Source organism: Alexandromys fortis, unplaced genomic scaffold (assembly GCF_014885135.2).
Source record: "Alexandromys fortis isolate MF-2015 unplaced genomic scaffold, M_Fortis_MF-2015_v1.1 scaffold_32, whole genome shotgun sequence".
NCBI lineage: Eukaryota > Metazoa > Chordata > Mammalia > Rodentia > Cricetidae > Alexandromys > Alexandromys fortis.
Window position 1 is genome coordinate 13772911 of NW_026067938.1, and position 20956 is coordinate 13793866.

General features: G+C 33.8%; 1 protein-coding gene across 1 annotated transcript in view; it reads left to right on the plus strand.

Annotated features, from left to right (window-relative positions):
* Sgcz (sarcoglycan zeta) overlaps window positions 1–20956 on the plus strand; it is a 781436-nt gene that overhangs the window by 656084 nt on the left and 104396 nt on the right. The window lies entirely within an intron of this gene.

Below are 20956 nucleotides of genomic sequence, written 5' to 3' on the forward strand. Positions count from 1 at the left end.
ACTTTACAGACTTTAATCAGATTTCAAACAATAGGCACATTTGTTGATACCTGAACTTGAATGATTAACCTTTAAAATGTCTATTTAATATTTGATATTAGTTTTATCTAGGAAAACTTGACCAAAATGCATATATGCATTAGTGTGTTCTGCTAGTCATTCATTTCCCCAATACCTCCTACACTGGTAGCTATTAAGTAGTTTAGGGATATTAAAGAAATTAAAACTTACTTATAGAAATCAGAAAATACTAAACCTAGAAAAAAGGATAAGAGTGGTCACACGAATATGAATACATATATATTTTTCTTTTAAATGCATTCTACTAGTAAGTCCAGAGACAGTAATGGTGACTTACCTCTAAAGTTACCAAGACTGATTTGTATCATTTGCCAGGGGAACACAAATGATGGTGAAGACCTATGCACAGAAGACAGCTATAAATTTATCTTCTGGGGAGGATACTTTTTGAGTATAACAAAAGTTGTTCTCTGAAATATTACATGAAAATTCTTCTTCTGGTCTAATTAACATAGAGTATACCAACTTTGTAACCTAAATGTGTGAGACAGTGACAGTTGTACTCTCTGCCTAGAATAACTGATCTCAGCTTCACAAGCATTTCCAAAGTCAGCTATCTAAAGGAGAGTTGAAATCCTTGTTCACAACCTCATTATTTGCTACTGGACATCTCTGTGTCTCTATCTTTTGTCTGCTGGCATTTAAGAAGCAAATCCATGTGCAGCATGGGAGATGGTGGTTATAGTGTCCAAAATGGACATCTGGACTGGTAACAGAATACAAAGATTTCTCTATACATACACACCAGAAACCAAAGGAAAACATCAATTGTATAATCAATACTCACAATTCTCTTGTCTTTGAGTACATATACTTGTTTAGTCTGGTTGTAAAGCTTATTTATTTCACTGCTTGATGATGTCAGGCACACAATTTGCCTCAACTTTAGTTTTCAAGTCAATGAGGGTAGGAATGCATTCAAATGCTTATCTCTTAGAGTCAGAAGATCACAGATCGCTAGCAATAGTAGACATACAATTTAATTATATTTTTGAGATATATGCTTGGAGGTATCTTTCCCTATTTTTTTGTTGCAATTATTTGTAATTTGGTGTTGTGTGTGTGTGTGTGTGTGTGTGTGTGTGTGTGTTTATGCACATATCACTGAATCTGTGTGGCTCTGAGACTTATTTTGTTAGTCAGTTTTCTCCTTCAAACATGTGCGGCCAGGTCCTAGAACTCAACTGGTCTAGTACCTCACTATCTAAACCTTCCTGCCAGACCAATCTTCGCATACATTTCTGTGTATTCATATTTATAGAAAATTGCCAAATTCCTATAGTATTCAGATAAGGAAAACTGTTTAAATTAAAAAAAAAACACCTTAAAAGATTCATCATAAACTGGAAAATTTTATATAATATTACTTTGACTTGTGTATGTATCCCCTATTCATTTCAGCCTGCAGCCTCTTTATATCATGCCAACTGATAGTATCTAAATTCACTTTCAGGTAGCTGGACATCGTGGCTCATGTCTGTAGCCCTGGCACAGCCAGCAAATGAAAGATTATTGCCATGTGTTTGAGGACAAGCAGGGATCCATAATTGGTCTCAGGCTGGTGTGGTTTTTATAGTTATTTATGGATTTAATCCTATACATGAAAACAAGATTTCTTCTGCACAGAAAGTAAAGCTGTAGACAAACATACATTAAATTACATAACCTGATAACACATGGGCTTGATTAACTTTCCTATGAAACATCTCATACTCACCACTCTCCAGCTGATCACACACACACAGACACATACACACACACACACACACAATTACTACAGACATCTTTAAATATCTTCTATTATCAAAACAACTTTCTGTTATACTCATTTTTTTCAAATTAAACCTTTTGTACCCAAAAATTTTATTCAGCATAAACAAACTTAGAATTCAATGCCTTTTACAAATTTTTAAATTTGAAAAATATTCATCAGTATTTTCCCAGTTGAATCACTTCCTGGCCATTTGTGAAGTTAAATGCCCTGATAGGAAAAACACAAAGGCTGTATAATTTGAGTTAATGTAGGTAAATCATACCTGATAATATTTCACATATATCTTCAAGTCACAATGTCTCACATTAGGAGAAAATATAAAATGCTAAAGAAAATAAATATGTAAATTGAAACATGTGCAAGCCATTTTAAATTAATATGGAATTTAACAGAAAAACACAAAGTCAATTGAAAAATTGACATCTCAAGTATATCTTTAGCATAATAGCATTGTAAAACTTGTCTTTATGGCTAGGAATTAATGATTATGATTATGATTAATAAGTTGTGTACATTAGCTTTATAATTAATATCACACAGCTTTTGTTACCTCCCAGCAGTATAATTTAGGGTGATTACTGCCTTCCAAATCTATTTTCCTTCCTTACTTTTATTTCTTTTGTAACAATACCATTCAGATTTTTTCGTAGTTTACTTACATTCTGCTTTGCCGCTTTATTACCTGAACACTCTGGTTTAGAGAGTTTACCAGCGTTTTCTTTACTGTGAACAGTCCAGTAGGCATTCAGCATTATGATGGTTCCTTGTTTTAATTCAATATTAATTAATTTGCTTGTTTCTTCTTTATTGAACTATCAAGCCTGTCTGAATGATGCTTTTGTTGTTGGGAATATTAGTGATGAGACTTTCCTTTTCTTTATATTTGTAAATATTTGTCTTTATTATTTGCATTGACTCTTGACATAAACTATCAAAAAACAAACTGGTATTTTTCCCTTTTGTTGATGTAATGTTATATCTGGAGATCTGAGAAGTATCAGATTTAACTTTTTCCCTTTCAGGGAAATTTTTATTCTTGTGTGACATGATATCTTTAGTATTGTTTACCCGGTGATGATTGGTCAGTGTGAGAGAAGGTAACACTATTCTTTCCAGAAATCTTCTGGCCTCATCCTTCAAATAGTTGATAGTACATATACTTACAGCTCTGCTTAGCTACTAGCTCTCAGTCTTACTGCCGAGTTCTTTACTTCAGAGGAAGCAATCCTTCTTGTATCTCTGTATCTCTGATTATATAAATATGTCGTGGTTTTCTTTGAACTACATATAGTTGTCATCAAGAATTCCTCTTCTGTGAAATTATTTTCTCCATGTGAATTTAGTCAAAGTTCTCAATAATTCCTATATTTTATGTGCAGTAATATTTTAATTACCAGGGATTACCTTAATCCCTCTGCTCTACTACAATATTAATTATGTAAAACTTAGATAAATAATGTTCTACATGTATATATTAAAATAAATCATTTAGCACTTACTATTTGAGAAATCTTAAGCCATGCAAAAACTGTGCAGTTTTTAAATTGGGCTGCAGACATGATATACTCTGTCATCTGTGGGTCTGAGAAATCCCTGAATCTCTTTTACCAGGACATAGTTGAGGCTACTCTATGGGTCCTATTGATTATCCATCTATCCGGAATCTGGCCTGTACAGCACTCAGATCTGGTAGTTGGACTATCTCAGGACATTTTTCTTGATACTTTGTATTCTCCATGTGGGTTGTAATTTGTGTTAGACCTTCAGTGAACACAGGAACTACTGGAATTATTAAAAACCCAAGTGGCTTAATTTGTTATGTAGTGAGGAAGAAATAGATTTGGAACTTCTCTGAATTTTAGTGTCCAGTCTGAGGTGGGACTCTTCTTCCTTATCTCTTTTTTACCTCTCACCTTCCACATACTCCCCTACCTTCTCTTGTCCTTAGCTCCATCTAATCCCTTCTCTTCATGAACGGTCAATAGATCCTAATACCATAATCTGAATAGTCCGTTTCCATCATTAACCTTCTGTACTTCATTACCAGATATCTTCTTTTCTCTCTATTATGTTCTATTGATATAGCATAAAGACTCAACACTTTATATTTAAAGGGTGCTCTTACAACTAGTAGAGTTGGTTGTTTGCTACCAGTGGACTGAAAACATTTTGAAATGTATGCATTATTTTTCTTCAGGATAGATTTAATTGTCATCTATCGAATGTCATAAAACTACTGCTGGGAGCATGATGATAGGTACATTTGATTTTATAAAAATATTATCTTTATTTTGTGGTGGTTTCCCAGATGGAAGTACGGCATCTTTTCCTGTTTCCTGGAATCCCTCTGCATTGCTCAGAACCTCTTCCTACCATCTTCTCTGCAGCATTGCAAATCCCTTTGTAATCACTTAATGAGTCTTACTAGCTGTGTGAATGAGTTTAATCACTTAATGATTCCCACTAGCTTTGTGAATGAGTTTCTACTCCTGTTCCTTATTGGCCTTTCTGCTTGTATAAAAGAGATTACAGTTTCTTGTATTCTGAATGTAACTTGGGTATCTTTTGCTTTCTAAAACAATTATTTTAATTGAATCTGAATTATACCATATCCCTCTTCCTTTCCTCCCTCCAAAACTTTCTAGATACCCTTCTTCAAACTTCTCCCATGACCCCACTGTCAAGTTGATATCCTCTCTTTTATATTAATTACCCCCACAATGCATATATATATATGCTATATGTGTGAACAATATAGTTTATATATATTATAATATATTATAATGTATATTTTGCCAGGCAGTGGTGGCACATGCCTTTAATCCCAGAAGAACTCTGTTAATTTTAGAACAGCCTAGTCTATAAGAGATAGTTCCAGGACAGCATGGGCTGTTACATAGGGAAACCCTGTCTCAAAAAAAACCAACACAAAACAAATATATATGATATTATTACATATAATATGCTGCATCTGGTTTTGTTGTCTATGTGTTTATGGTTTCAGCACTGACTACCATCCACTGAACAACCAACAACATTGCTAATCTCTGGTAGAAATTAATTCTCTTTCCCCCAGCAATCTTTAGTTGCCATTAGTTCTTTGTCTAAAGATGTAACTCCACAATAATTTCTCCTTCCACGTGAACATGGTTTTTTTTTTTTGATATTCTCACTGTCCAAATCTTGCTATGAAGCTTTTGTTTACAAGGTAGATCAAATAATTTTGTATTCTAATGAGTGTATACCGTTTATTATAACTGACAGTGAGCATTATGTAGGACTCTGGATTTTAATTTCTGTGTTCAAACCATGAATTTATAATTCAGCCTTCTGCCTAATAATCATCACAATTTCATCATGCAAATTAAATTTTGGACCATCCCATAATATTTTAATAATACAGTGTTGTAATTAATGTAAAATGAAGTATAGGTTGAAAGATTAAATTTAACATTATGCTCATCTAAATAATTATCATTCTCAATTTATAGAAAGATAAACACATATGGGATGCACTGTGCATTTTGGAGCATTTGATGAATACTTTGTCATCAGCACAATTAGCAGAAAGTCAGATTTGAAAGTACAGCTTGATCAAGTAGAAAATTGTATTTATGATGAAAAAGGAGAGATTTTAATATAATAGCACCATTGCTTTGATTTGTACGGTAGGAAAAAATTGATATGAATGTGAATGTGAACAGAGGAAAATTAAAAGCTTATCTTGGAATCTTTCTGTCTAATAGATATATAAACAGTTTAATGAATCTACACTTCATGTTATAGATAAACTCTATAAATTTGCTTTAAATTTACATGTTAAGATGCATGCATACTTATATACACATGAGAATAGACATAATTGCACATGTTATTAAACATTGAACAGAAACTCTAAATGAATGCAAATAGAAAATGTAAAAAGTGCTACTGTAGTGTTGAATGGCTTGGTAAGAAGTAAAAAAAAGAAAGGCCAGCTAAGAAGTAATATAAGCCAATGTAATATAAGAAAGCCAAAGGGTATAGTGTTTCCAGAAATAGATAATGGATACTATCTCCAGGGTATGTAGGGAACAACTGCTTCCAACCAGTCGAGTATCAAGAAGATTGAAAAATCATCTTCTTCGGATATTATTTTGATTAAAGTTCAGTCATAAGTAAATATTCACATATAGGTTTTCACACATTAGAGTTCTAGCAAGTTGATGCACATCAAATTCCTCACTTAGTATTTAGAATAAATGTCACAGAAAGCATACAAACTATGGATAATTATGAAGCAATCTCTTATAATTTAAATGCACCTTTTTGTTGAGAGGGAGAGGGCTCCTACTAAAATTGCAGATCAATCTACTGATAATTGCTTTGAGTATCGGCATGTGTTTGCAACTACTGCTGTTTGCCTACACATACTTTACCAGTGGTCATATCCTTAAATTTTATTTTATTAATTTATTATTTTATTGCTCTTCTAAGAATTACTAAGAGATACTATTTTGTCTTTATAATGTACTAAATCAATGTAATGACGTAAGATTTCTTGAACTGAAAGGTATGGGTTCATTGTTTCCTCCTTTTCTGAATTTGTTAATTTAGGCATTGCATTACAAATAATCTTCCCCCGATTTGTACTTAAAACAAACTTTTATTTTCGCCCATTACAGCCTTTAACAAGAGCAGCTTAGATAATGTAATTCTTTTTGCAAACAAGTCTCCAGACTCTTAAAATGTGCATTTAATGTGTTGGATTTCACCATAAGTTAGGACACAAGTGAAGGTGAAATCAGCACACCTTCTTGTATGTGCCTTATCTTTGTAAAAGTCTCCAATAAGATATTTTGATTCAGTTATAACGAATACTTGCTGTAGAAATAATAGATCTAGTAAGGTGAGCATCCAAACTGCCTAGGCTCCCACAAAGCCAGTACATGCAATAGGATCAAAAACCCATTGCCATTGTTCTTGAGTTCTCAGTAGTCCTCATTGTCCGCTATGTTTAATTTAAAATTAAATACGATTTCTATACTTTTGTTAGCATGGTTTTATAAGAGAACTTGAAATATGATTTAAAGATTTTGGAACCTATTTATGAGGGATAATGGATCTTTACTGCACTGTAGCATGAAGTCTAATTGGTCATAATAATAAAATCCCTGAGTTAGTTATAGGGGTAAATGCAGAAAGATCAGAGAAACAGAACAGCCATAACAGTCAAAATCCTCAGACTGAATGGGTAAGCCTATCTCTAGGAATCCTTGTACCGAATGCCATCGCTTTGAAACTACAGACTGAACCCTGAGCTCCTGTCTCCTCCTGCCTTCTATTCCTCTCTCTGCCCAGATACATCACTTCCAGTCTCCACCTCCCTAGTGCTGACATTAAAAGTGTGACCCACTGCCACTTGGTTCTGTTTACGTTTTAAATTGATTCAATTTTGTGTAGAACAGAGTGATCTAAAATTCACAAAGGTCCTTCTCCCTCTGTCTCCCGAGTGCTGGGATTAAAGGTATGTGCCACCACTGCTTGGCCTCTATGGCTCGTTAGTGTAGCTAGCTCTGTACTCTGATCTTCAGGCAAGCTTTATTTGTTAAAGCAGAATCAAAATATCACCACACTGCACTACTAAAATAATCAGTGCACGTGTTAGAAATACTGTGTTTGTAATCGTATCAACACAGGTGGTATATGAGTTTACTAGGGTTTACAGGACATCTTCCTTGCTGGTTTCAGCCCATCTCTAAATTTATGAGATCATATTATTCTCACAAAAGTTATATTGGTAAAGTAATTATTGATATTGATTGCTGTATGAAGATTAATATTCTGGTTTAATACTACATTAAAATAAACGCCAGTCAAAGAAAGATTTGTGCTCACTCATTTTTATCTACCATCTTTTCACGGAAGACATCTCAAATTAGGATGATTTTTATAATGCCTATTGATTCTACCTGTCTCACTATTCGATCCACTAAATATTAATATTTTATGCAGTGATGTAGTTTCACATTCCCAAATTGTCATCTACTCCAAAATCCATACCCTTCAACAACTTACAGATCTTGATTTTATTTTATTTTCTGTTTCATATAGGATCTTCCTTCTGCACAAAATTTTTATCTGTAAATAATGGAAAATATATATGTTTGCCTGAATAGAGATATTGAATAGTTTCAGTTTTCTATTCATACAGATGGAATTAACTCCAAATTAAAAGTTGTAGAACAAGTAAGTGAATATTTATTAAATGTTTTGGTTCTTTTCAGTAAAGAATAAAAATAAATCACAGCAAGAAAAGTTTACTGTCATGGCTGCGGAATATAGCTGAATTTGTAACACACATACAGGTACACCACACAAATAAACACACACACACACATTCTTTCTTAAATAAAATCACCTTATCATTAATAAGCATCTCTATAATTTATTTTTATTTATCTTGACTGAAATATAGTAAATTAATTGTATCCTAATTTTCAAGAGATTATATAATTACAGCATTTCTCCCTTCCATTTTCTTCTGACAAATACTCCCAAATGCCTCTAGTTGATGTTTTTCAAAATTATGAATCTTTTTCATTAATTGTTATTGCATATTTATATGTATATATATGTAAATTTCAGAATACAATCTGTTCAATCTGGATAATATTAATTTTACGTGTGTTTTCGAGGCTGACAATTTATTATTGGATAACCAATTGGTATCCTCTTTCCGAGGAGAAATGTTTTTCTCCCTCTAAACATTCCCTGTTGCCTGACATTCTTTGCAGTTGCTGCTCTTTTTTTTTTTTTTTTTTTTTTTTNCTCCCCCAATTAAGTCCCCCTCCCTCGTCAGCCCAAAGAGCAATCAGGGTTCCCTGCCCTGTGGGAAGTCCAAGGACCACTCACCTCCATTCAGGTCTAGTAAGGTGAGCATCCAAACTGCCTAGGCTCCCACAAAGCCAATACGTGCAGTAGGATCAAAAGCCATTGCCATTGTTCTTGAGTTCTCAGTATTCCTCATTGTCCGCCATGTTCAGCGAGACTGGTTTTATCCCAGGCTTTTTCAGACCCAGGCCAGTTGCTGCTCTTTTTCTCACATATAGACCAGGAAATCATGCATTCACAAAGGCTAAACAGCTTACTCTAGGTCATGCATCTGGTAGGATGCCAACTTCCAACCTTACCCAGACATTCTGGCTAACCAGCAATACGCACATGCTCATAAAAAAAAAAAAAAATGCCTCGTCTTTACAGACCATTCCAGAGAATTGCAAGATCAGAACTAAGCAGGATATTTCCATCAAATACCTATTACTTTAAAATCCAATAAAGCAATTGAGAGGTTATATGAAAGTGAAGAAATATGGACAAACTCTTAGTTGTAAGTTATGCTTTGCTGATTCTCACATACCATTACTTTTACGTGTGGCAGCTACAACATCGTTTCCAAAATATATAGTGGAACCATATGACATAAGTACCTCTTGTAATTCATTAATCTTGTAGCAGCCATCAATATTATAGATCCCTATTCAGTTTCTGTGTACCATCCTACTGTATTACAGGACTTCACTTACATAATTGATTCAAAAGAGAATTTTTGCAATAACAAAAAAATTGGTATAGCAAATAATGATGTACAGTTTCTGAGTGAATGGACATTTTCTTTTTACTAATGCAAATATTTAACAAAGGAATTACTGTATATAGGAGTTAGCATTTTTAAGAGTAATGATCTCAATTGTTTTTATTAGTCTATATTTATTTTACACGGTGTCAAACATACAGAAGAATTATAGATGTTGCACGTTATCGTCAACTCTTCACATTCTAGGTATTATTATCATCATCATCATATACATCATCATCATTATTATCAGAATTTTAAAGAAATTGAAGTAGAAGTTCTTTGCAACTTAACTGGTATATCTCCAGATGTCTAACAGCACTTTCACCTGCTCATGAACAATCTGTAAATATTTCAGAACGATGAACATTTGTATATGATTGTTCAGAATGCTCATTAAATGTCATTTTTGTTTTCCTATTGAGTTTTTATATTACTGATGTACCTGGCTAACAAAACTTGTTATAGAAATTGCCTTTATTCCCAGCACGAGGGAGGAAGATGAAGGTAAATCTCTGTGTTCAAGACAAAGGTTTGTCTATAGAGCAAGCTCTATGACAGACAGGGCTATACAGAGATATCCTGTCCCAAAAAAATAAACAAACAAACAAACAAACAAATAAATAAATAGAAAAGAAACACCCAAAGAATTCAGAACACTGAATATCAAGATAATAAATAGCACAATTAAAAGGAGAGCATAGAGTTAAACAAAGTTTTTAAAATATGAAAGATGAAAAAGCTTTGAAACACATTTTTTACATCATTAGCCTTCAGAAAAATGAAAATTCAAATTACTTTGAGATCTCTTCTTATGCAAAGCAGAATGACCAAGATTTATTAAACAAATGATAACATTTGCTAGTATGAATGCAGGGAATTAGGAATACTTATTCATTGCTTGTGGGAGTACCAAATTGGTATAGCAAATTCAGAAATGAATGTAGAGAGTCCTCAAATATCGGAAAAGAAATCTGCCATAATATCCAGCTATACCAATCTGTGACATATACATATACCATCATGCAGAGATATTTGCTCATCCAAGTTCATTGCTTTTCTGTTAATAATAGCCAGATTAGAAACAGCATATATGCACATAAGATGATGCAAAAATTAGGAAAACATGATACATGAAATATTATTCAGCTGTTAAGAAAAATGAGATGTAGCATGAATAATATTGGAGTTCAACTTGAAGATCAGAAGTACAAAGCAGCCAGCCACTGACTCTTACCTCTACCTCAAACTAAAATAGTGATTTTTTTTGCCTCTAGGAATCCCCAGAATGAGACTGAACTGAGTCCTGTCTCCTCCCATCTTGTATTCCTCTTTAGTAATGGGATTAAAGGCATGCACCACCACTGCCTGACCTCTATGTCTAACTAGTGTGGCTATTGGGATTAAAGTTGTGTGCCATCATTGCAAGGTCTATATGACTGACTGTTTTATTCTCTGAACTTAAGACAAGCTTTATTTATTAAAATATGAATTAAATGTCACTAAAATGAAATTCACAGGAAATTGGATAAAGCAAAAAACAGTTATCTGTTGGGCAACCCAGACCAAGAATGCCCAGAATAATACACATTGCTTATATTCTTATACATTTGGACATTAAACACTATATTTTGTGTGTGTGTTTGTGCATGTGTATTTATTATTTACAATATACTCACAGATTAGGTAGCTTGGATGGAACCAGAGTCTTGCATAAGTAATCTAAAAATGGGGAAATAGAATAGTTTCATAGAAAGAAGATGGGGAAATTAGAATATGTGGATTAAATGGAGGAGAGAAATTTGAGAAGAAGGTAGAGGAGAGAATGCAAGGAGAATTGATTAACACAAAAGACACTTTGGAAATCCATATTGAAACATGTTACACTAGAAACTTCCTAAAATATATCCATGTATAGAAGTAATTTAAATTAAGTTACAAAACAATGTGGTGGAGAGTGCCTCAACAATGTATCACATGCAACCAAATATAAAGGCCAGTATCAGGAGTGGATTATATTTTTTCAGTCATTGGCCAGAGAGGTCCCATAGACATCTGGTGAACATTAATGGAAATTGCAAATCCTATTTGTTTTCCTCCACAACCTGCTAGACCTTATTGCTGAACCCACCGCATCCTTATGTTGCTGGATAAGGAGAAATGGAGCTGGTACTCAACTAGAAGCTTCTTTCCTAATGAATAATATTCTTCATGGTGTAGAGAACTAAGGATGCAATGAAAGAGAAAGATAATCATGGATCTCATTTAGTAACAGACCCTGTGAGCTACAAGGGTGACCTGCCTGCAAAATACACTGGTACAATAATGGCATAAATGCTGTGGGACTAAGCAACTGTATTTTTTAACTTGTACTTATGCCTGTTCTAGAAGACGTAACCCATATTATACATTAAATAAGGCCAAGAACCTGAGACTAGGTAGGTTATGGACCTGGTTAATTATATAAGGTTAGTGGGAAACCTTATATTATCATACCACTAAATGAACGTAGAAAAACATTATTATGATGTTTTCTTTTAGGTATGAAGCTGATCAATCTATTCTCTGAATTTAGAAATATAAAACATCATAAAAAGATTTTGAAAGGTGTATGGATCTTATGTATTAATGTTCTCTACTATTGTTTCTTTTGAAAACCACTGAAACAAAATGATAGCAATCCTAACATTCTATTAATATGTGCTTGATAATTGTTGTATATAATGTATTAAGTATAGATTTAATAACTTCAAGAACTTACTTAATATTACTACTATTATGAACATGGTTTCATTTTGTAAATAAGGAACTAGAATTCCAAATAGAAAATAAAAACCCTTGTCTATCGTCACATGACAGTTAAGTGACAGATCAAGAACTTGACCCTGATACGAAGTTAAAAGTCTTCCACAGTATTCACTAGAATAGATTGCTTTATATTTCCATGACGTAAATGTAAACATGGACTATTTTTGGAGCTAACATATGCAGAGCTGCCTTTTGCTTCATCAATATCAGAATATTTCCTAATTACCTGCCTTGCACCTCTCTTCAAGACATACTGAGTTTGTGTGCACCTGGGGTTTATTTCTGTCTTTGACCTTTGGTTTTCTGCATGTGTTATTTCCCTTCCCTTAGTGCTGTCTAAATTTTTACTGGATTTCCCCATTATCTGTCACTTGTGGATAATAAGGTATATCCATGTTCTGTGGTTTTCCATTGTGCAAGTAGAAAAAATAAAGGTATTTCTATTTTTGCATCTCTTTCTTAACTTTACATTACCACTAAAATACTAAGTTAATATATCTACCAAGGAATGGACACTGGAGTTTAAAACTATCTTTATATATTAAGGTTTAATTAGTTAGAATTTTTGTTGCTGTGATAAAACACCATAATCAAAAGGAACATGAAGAGAAAAGTTTATTTCATCTTGAAACTCTCAGAACATAGGCCATTGTTGAAGGACATTAGGGCAGGAACTAAAAGCAGAAGCCATGGGGGAAATTCCGCTTACTGAATTTCCGTGATTTACTCTGCCTACTTTATTACATAAGCTAGAACTACCCTCCTAGGAGTAGCAGCAACCCACATTGAACTGAGCCCTCCCAGATCAATTACTAATAAAATTAAAATGTCCAACAGGTTTGTGCACAACCCAGTGTGTTACAAGAATTTTGTTAGATGAGGGTTCATTTTCCCAGTGACTATAACTTCTGTCAAGGTGACATAAAACAGAGGTGCTCGGAAAAGTGATTCATGAACTTGTAAAATAATGGATAAAATATGGGAAAGTTTATTATTTATATATTTCATCTCATTTTTTATGTCTAAATGTTATTAGTTATGACATTTCCCGTAAGAGATTATATTTCAAAGTAAAATATCACTTTTGGTACTTGAGAAAGGGCCCTGTCATAGATAAGGTTAACTAAGATTTTCTTAAAAAAATAAATAACTTTTTCTTACGAAGAAATTTCTATTTTTATGAAGTTGTTTATTTTGAATCTTATAACACGAAAGATGAAATAAAAAGCTAAACCCCTAAACCTCTATTGTAATTACACTGAAAAGAAGAAAAAATGAAGTTTATATTTTAAGATAAAGGTTTGTTAATTATTAAAAAACAATATTCCAGGAACCAAGATGTAAACTTTGTCTATCTCCTAAAATTTTTAAAAATATATTAATGAAACTATTTTAAGAATAGCTTAGACCCCAGATAGCCAAATAAATAAATAAATTGCTGGGAATAAGAACAATTTGAAATTTACATTTCTATTTAGTTTATAACTAAATTGTAATTTTTAAAATTTTAGACACATTTATTTATTTTTCTGTATTTCTGTGCTTTGCTTGCATGTATCTTAAGTGCCCAGGATGCATGCCAAATGCCCATGAGTGCCACTAGGGGTGTCAGATTCCTGTAACTGGAATTACAGAGAGCTGTTATATCATGTGATTAGTAGGAACCAAAGCTGGTTTCTCTTCAAGAGTAACAAATGTTCTTAACCACTGAGACACCTCTTCAGCACCTACCTTTTTTTTTTAATGTTTTGATAATTTAAAACATTGCTACTACCTTTCCGTCATTTCCATCCTCTTTCTCGCCCAGTTCACTCCTTGCTTAATCTAAAACTAATGGCCTTTTAACACACAAACACATATACATGGACACACAGAGACTCTCCTCCCCACACACACACATACACACAAACACACACACACACATGCACACTTAATGAGTCCATTTAGTGTTGTTATTATGGTATACAGAAGCCATTAATAGCCTAGGGTATTCATCTACAAGTGTGCTCTCATGCGATTTCCACTGCTCATACTACCATGTCAAGGGGGGTCATTACGCAGGTCTTATTTAGGCAATTGTCTTGTTATATTGCTGAGATTTCACTTGTGAAGCCTATCTCTTCGCATATATCTAGGTATTTGGTTCTCACAGTCTTTTCTCCTTTCTTCCATCATGTTGCTTAAGAATTAGTTATAGAAGTTGCATTGTAAATGTATCATTTGAGGCTTGGCACCCCATCGTTACTTTTTTTTTTTATCAATTTGACCAGTTTTTGATCTTTGTAGTAGCCTCTATTTGTTTGTAAAAGCAGCTTCTTTGACAAAAGGTGAAAGCTACATTAATCTATCAGAAAAGGGTAAATATTTAGAATGTAATTAGCAATTGTACAGTTTTGTAAAACCATAGGAATAAGTTCTTCTCTAGAGTCTATGAACTCTGAACTCTAACCATGGATATTTGGCAAGGTATGCAGGAACAGGCATGATTTCTTTCCCTATTGAGACACTTAGAGAGCTGTTACTTACTCCCACACTAAAGTGGTCCAGTTGCATCATGGAAAGGTAGCTGTGGTTCACAAACCACTTTTCTCCCTTGAAAATTTGCATATCACCTCCCCATAGTCTAATAATCTGTCCTCAAGGAGAGGGTTCCAGGTAAGTTTCAGCTCAATGTTTCCTAGTTCTCTGTCTGAAGTTTATGATATCCACAACTGTAGGGAGTTCCACTCAAGTCCTGGCAGGGAGCCAACCAGGGACCATAATACTACTATAATTAATAATGATAATGATAATAATAATAATCATAATAATACCTACACTATTGTGGGAGTCTATTGAATTCCTCTAAGCAACAAGGGAATGTTTCCCTTGACTGGCATGATGTTTTTGTTGTGTAATCTTTGAGTCTTTTTGGAGCACATTATCATCCCATTTATATCACCCATCAAACACACACACACACACACACACACACACACAATTTTATATTTTTAATTAGGTATATAAAAACATACTTTCTATGACTTTTTCAAACAGCTTTAGTTTTCTTTATTTCTCCTTTCTCCCCTTTTCTCCTTGTTATACCCTTCCCTCCCTTCCCCCTTCTTCCTTTAAAGTCCCCACTCCCTTTGTTCTCATTTCTCTATCCTCCTCTACAAAATTCATGTTGGGAGCAGTGAGGCCCCAGATCCTGAATTTCTTGTAATCCCCTGATCTGAGTGCCTACAGCTGCTCTGAGCACGAGACCTTCAGGAGTTCCTGATGGCAGGAGAGTGGTTTCTGATGGGTTTGGCTGGGGCGTGGCTATCTCTATATAATCTGCCCCTAAACACAATAAAGGGGGCATTCTGGGGGAATTCAAGGATAAATCCGTGTCCCTGTCTCTCTGTCTGTGTGTGTTTGTGTATTTTAACCTCTAGCCCCCTTGCCCGAAGCTCGTAAACTGGGTGCCAACGCACCGAGCGCAGACACGGGGGCGCGGTGCTTGGCAATTCTTCCTTCCGTTACACCCAGGGTTTATTTATACATTTCTGATCTCTTCAGTAACTTATAAACACAAAGTTAAGCATTAATGATCCAGATCTAAAATCCACAAATAGAGATAATGTGTCTTTTATCTTTCTGTGTTTGGGTCACCCCACTCAGTATATAGAAGTTTCCTATTACATCCTTTTACTGCAAATTTCATGATTTCAGTTTTCTTTATACCCTATTAAAATTCCACTCTATATCCATACCACATTTTTACTGTACATTAATAACTTGAAAAACATTTAGATTGTGTCCATTTCCTAGTTGTTGTGAATGAAGTGACAAAAATAACTGATCTCTGAAATATATGGTGTCCTTAGGGCAAATGTCAGAGAGTTAGGTATGGTTGGATCATAGGGGAAATCCATGTTTAATTTCTTGAGATTTCTCCACTCTGATTTCCATAGTGACTGCATGAGTTTTTAATCCCATCAACAGCAAATGAAGTTATTTTTCCTTGTATCATAACAGGAGGCTGTTGTCACTTGTTTACTTCATGTTAGTCACTGTGAAGTCATGATTGGAGCAGATAAAATACCAATATAGTTTTCATTTGAATATTCATAACACTTGAGAGTGTTATGATAGCCAATAGTATTTCAGAAGCATGGAAATGTAAATTAGTGGTGTTAGAGAGATAGACTGGTTGGGTCCCAGTAACCACAAGTCAAATAAGAACTGTCAAGCCGGGCGGTGGTGGCGCACGCCTTTAATCCCAGTACTCGAGAGGCAGAGGCAGGCGGATCTCTGTGAGTTCAAGGCCAGCCTGGTCTACAAGAGCTAGTTCCAGGACAGGCTCCAAAACCACAGCGAAACCCTGTCTCGAAAAACAAAAACAAAAACAAAAAAAAAAAAAAAAAAAGAACTTTCATGACTTGAATGACAATGACCTCCATAGGCTCAAATAATTTAATGCTTCTTCTACAGTTAATGGAACTGTTTTATTCATCAAATATTAGAGTAAACAATACTACAAGTCTTTTGCATTCACAGTAGATGTTAATGTATTTAAATACAGATGGTAACTACAGGAATTCCAAGAGAGAATTGGCATTAAAGAAGCCTCTTAAAGTGAAGAGGATTAATATTAAAAATAAAGAAATGTATTGTTTGCCATAATCAGCAAATAGATCTAAAAAATGACAAGATCAAAATAAAGGTGATATTGATCAAAATACCAACATCAATATGAATACTACTAATAATAAATCGTATGAAAGCTTCACTTGAAAACAGTAATTATAATGATAAACAATACATTATTTACCAACAAAATGCTTTAAGTCTAAACAAGTTGATAATTTGAAAACAACAGAGTGAAAAAATATAGCATGTCCGTCTTCTGCCCACCGGTCATCATTAGTCTAATAAAATCAGACAAACCATAGTTCAGAATAGAAAAGAGAAAGCATCTTCATGATAACTGGCCCATTCAAAAGTAATATACAAAACCATGTATTCAATAAAGCTTCAAATGCAAATAGAAAGTTTGAAAATAGAAATATATCAAAACAGTTTTTGTTTGTTGAATGATTTCTTTTTTTCTGTTTGAGTCAGGATCTTTTTGTGTAGTTCAAGCTGCCCTTGGGCTTGAAATAAGCCTGCTTCAACCTCCTGAGTGCTGGCATTAGGAGTGAGCCTTACCACAGATGGCTAACAGAATGCCTGTATGCATGTACAAGGTCTTATTGGAAAACTAACAATTTTGAAATAGAAAGCAGTTTAACTCGTAAGCCGCCACTTGTTTTTGTCATAAAACACCAACACTTATTAGCTCCTGTGTTGACTATGGCTGCTTTTGGGTGCCAGGGCAGAGTTGAGTGCTTCTGACATGTGACCCACGATTCTAAATATTTACTGACTGGCACTCCCCAGAAAGTATCTGATAACTTTTGTTAGATAAATGTGTCACAGAATGCTTAAAATCCTAAATGTGAAGCTATTTTGTAGTATACAAAAACTAGATTTTTTTCTTTCTTTGTCCTCCCTTCATTCCTTCCTTCTTTTTTTTTTAACTTGCACTTAAATATTCAGCAGGAAAGAACATTGTATACTTAAGATACTCCCAGAGACTTTTGGAAAAGTTTGTTGAGAAGATTAAAGCATGGCCAATGATCCAGAGTGCATGTGGATAATGGCATTTTCTAAGTAGAGATTGTTCACATTGATTGAGCAAGAGAAAGATACTCTTATATTTGACTTTTTTAAAAGTTGGCATTATTAACATGCTTGGAGATTTTGAGAGACAATTGAGAGTTTCAGAAAGAAAATGTGAATAATAATTGAACAAGTTAAAAGCATTTTCTAAAGACACGATAGCTTACTGGGAAGAACAGAATCCTATTTACAAAAGCATCGTCTATCAACACTCCTGGTTTGAGACATAACTAACATTCATTTTGAGATATTTCTGAAAAGACATGGGTCGTTATAAGATAAACAGTCATCAGTGTCCCACGTTGGTTTGCAAAGCGAGAAAGAGCATCAAGTCAAAAGTTCTGAGTTATGATGATCTAAGGAATTCTAAAAAGAAGGGAAATGCTCATAGGGATATTAGACGAGAATTAAATCGAAGTAAGAAATTAGAAAAACTGATACAGAAGAATCCAAATATCACAATAGGGGCATTTGAACAAGTACACAAAAGAAAAGTTTGCTAGGAATGAGTACATGAGTCTTTACGTTGTGACATTGGAGTAGAAGAACCGTATTCTACTCCAATATGATGTGCTTATGAGTAAATAGTGCAAAAGGTCTGTGTTTGGTGGTGCACACCTATAATTCTTCCACTGTGTGTGCTAAAGCAGAAAGATTGTAACATTGAGAACAGAGGCTTTACAGCAAAATCATGTTTCAATAAATAAAGATAAAATAAGCAGAGTGGCTAAAAGCATAAAAATTGATGAAGATAGTAGTAAATTAGGCAGTAAAATAAACTGATACAGAATTTTTTTTAGACACCGCAAATGGATAAAGGGAAGAGTGACATGTTTCATAGAATTAGTCATAAGTGAGTGTTTGTAGGAGTATAAGTGACAGGAGAAACATAGTAAGTATGTGGAAGAGATGATTTTTGGTATAATGGGGGGGAAGATGGTTGAATAAACTGAAAATAACATTCTTAAATGAGTAGGAATTTGGAGGAGATTGAGATTCTGATAGTCTAGGGATGAACTGAAAACTAACATGTAATGTGCCATCTGACTTTCCTACAAAGGCAACTAAGAATAAATGGCTTTTAAGAAAGGATGTAGAAGGAGCAGTATCCTTCACAGCCAATAAGACTGCAGCTAGAGCAAATGGCAGCAAAACATTCTAATGATGTAGACAGTTCTTTCTGCTCCATCATACTTGCTATATATAGCAATAGGCTTTGATAAATAAGAAGTACTAGATAGATGTCAGTGTAAACTGTTACTAATATGACTCTGTGTCTAGTTGGAATTCTAATATGCTGAATTCAATCTATGGATATTTTCAGAGTTACAAAATAAAGACTCGTAAACTCATTCTTCATGATCTTCCCTTCCAGGCACTTGATCAAACCACCCTAATGCATCTCTCATTTTTATGATGCATGTTCTCCCATCTCTGAATAAAACTAAACACATTTAGTATGCCTGATGTTTGTGAAGTGGGTCGGTGATGTTGGCTTAAATACACAAGAAATGAAGAGAATTATGGTTTGGAAGATACATTGAGCCCATTGCTTTTGAGATGCAAAATCAATTTACGTACCTCAGAAACAATTTCTTTTATGTTTCAGAAATTTCACATTTTAAGTGTTTTTATGTCTTTATTACAGCTGGTGTTATAATCTAACTCCATGTATATGTTTTGTAATGAGCTTCAGCTCCTTGATCTTTCATAATGCATATTTAAAGTAAAGAATAATTCTGTTTCAGAGTATATTTTTTGCTGAGAGTTTGTCATGACCATCTTATTTATCCCCACACAGGGTATGAATTTATAGTTAACATTTTGCAGTTCCCTAGGTATCTAAAAATTTAGGTCCTCAGCCTTTAAAAATTGTATATAAACTTACATACATGTTCAAATTCATCTTTAGAAAATTGAGTAATTTTTCAATAGGTTTCTCAACATTTGTAGTATAAAAACATTAAGAATAATAAGTCGCAGAAATCTCAAGGCACTATGGAATAATGCTAATAATGACAGATTCCATTCCAGATTTCTTAAAGTATTTATGACCTAATTTGCTATATTGCTTAGGAATTGAGTTTTCACACAATATATGCTTTTCTTTTTAAAGCAGTATCTGTTATGTAGCTCTGGCTGTCCTATAACTTACTTTATAGATTAGTCTGGTCTTGAACTTATAGAGATTTCCATGCCTCTGCCTTCAGAGTGCTGGAATGAAAACTGTATATCATGACACTTGATCCAAATTCTTATTATTATTACAAAGAATTGTCTCATTTTTATAATGATGAACTTGATATGTAGTATCAGATCTACTGAATGAAAACAATATTTTATCAGCCATGTGCTTGAAATAACTTTCTAAATTCTTCTGAAATAAAATATCAGTTCAAATTATATCGTCCTAAGAGTGTGAGGATAAAATATCTTTTTACTCTTCTTCCTTAGTGTACAGGTTAGTAAAGAAAAAACTGTTACTCTAATCTGGAATGTCATTAAATTAATTAAAAATGGGATATACTTCTGTAAGGATAAGGACCACTCTATTCTTCAGGTGTTTGATTTCCTACATTTTATTTTCATCTTTTCTCTCTTTTACCCCCAATTCTGTTTTCAAATGTAAAACAGGACAAGAAAATAATCTTCACTATAAACTTTGTTTAAAAATTCCACAAGGATTAAAAACTGAAAGAAGGGTGAGAAGAACTATAGGAAAAGTCCAAGAATGTAATTTTCTTGTTTGAAAGATGTTCAAAGTCAATTTCACAGCAACTGTATTTCTCATAGCAAGTAGACCAAGAGCAGCCATCATTATTAATAGTGTCATCTTTTAATGTTTAAAAGACAATATATAAAATGCAAGTACCATTAAGACACCATTAAAGATTTCAAATTTAGAGGCATAGGAACAGTACTAAAAGAGGTAAAGGGAATATTCTTTGTAGAATCATTTTTTTATATAAATGTAGTACCAATGATAAAAT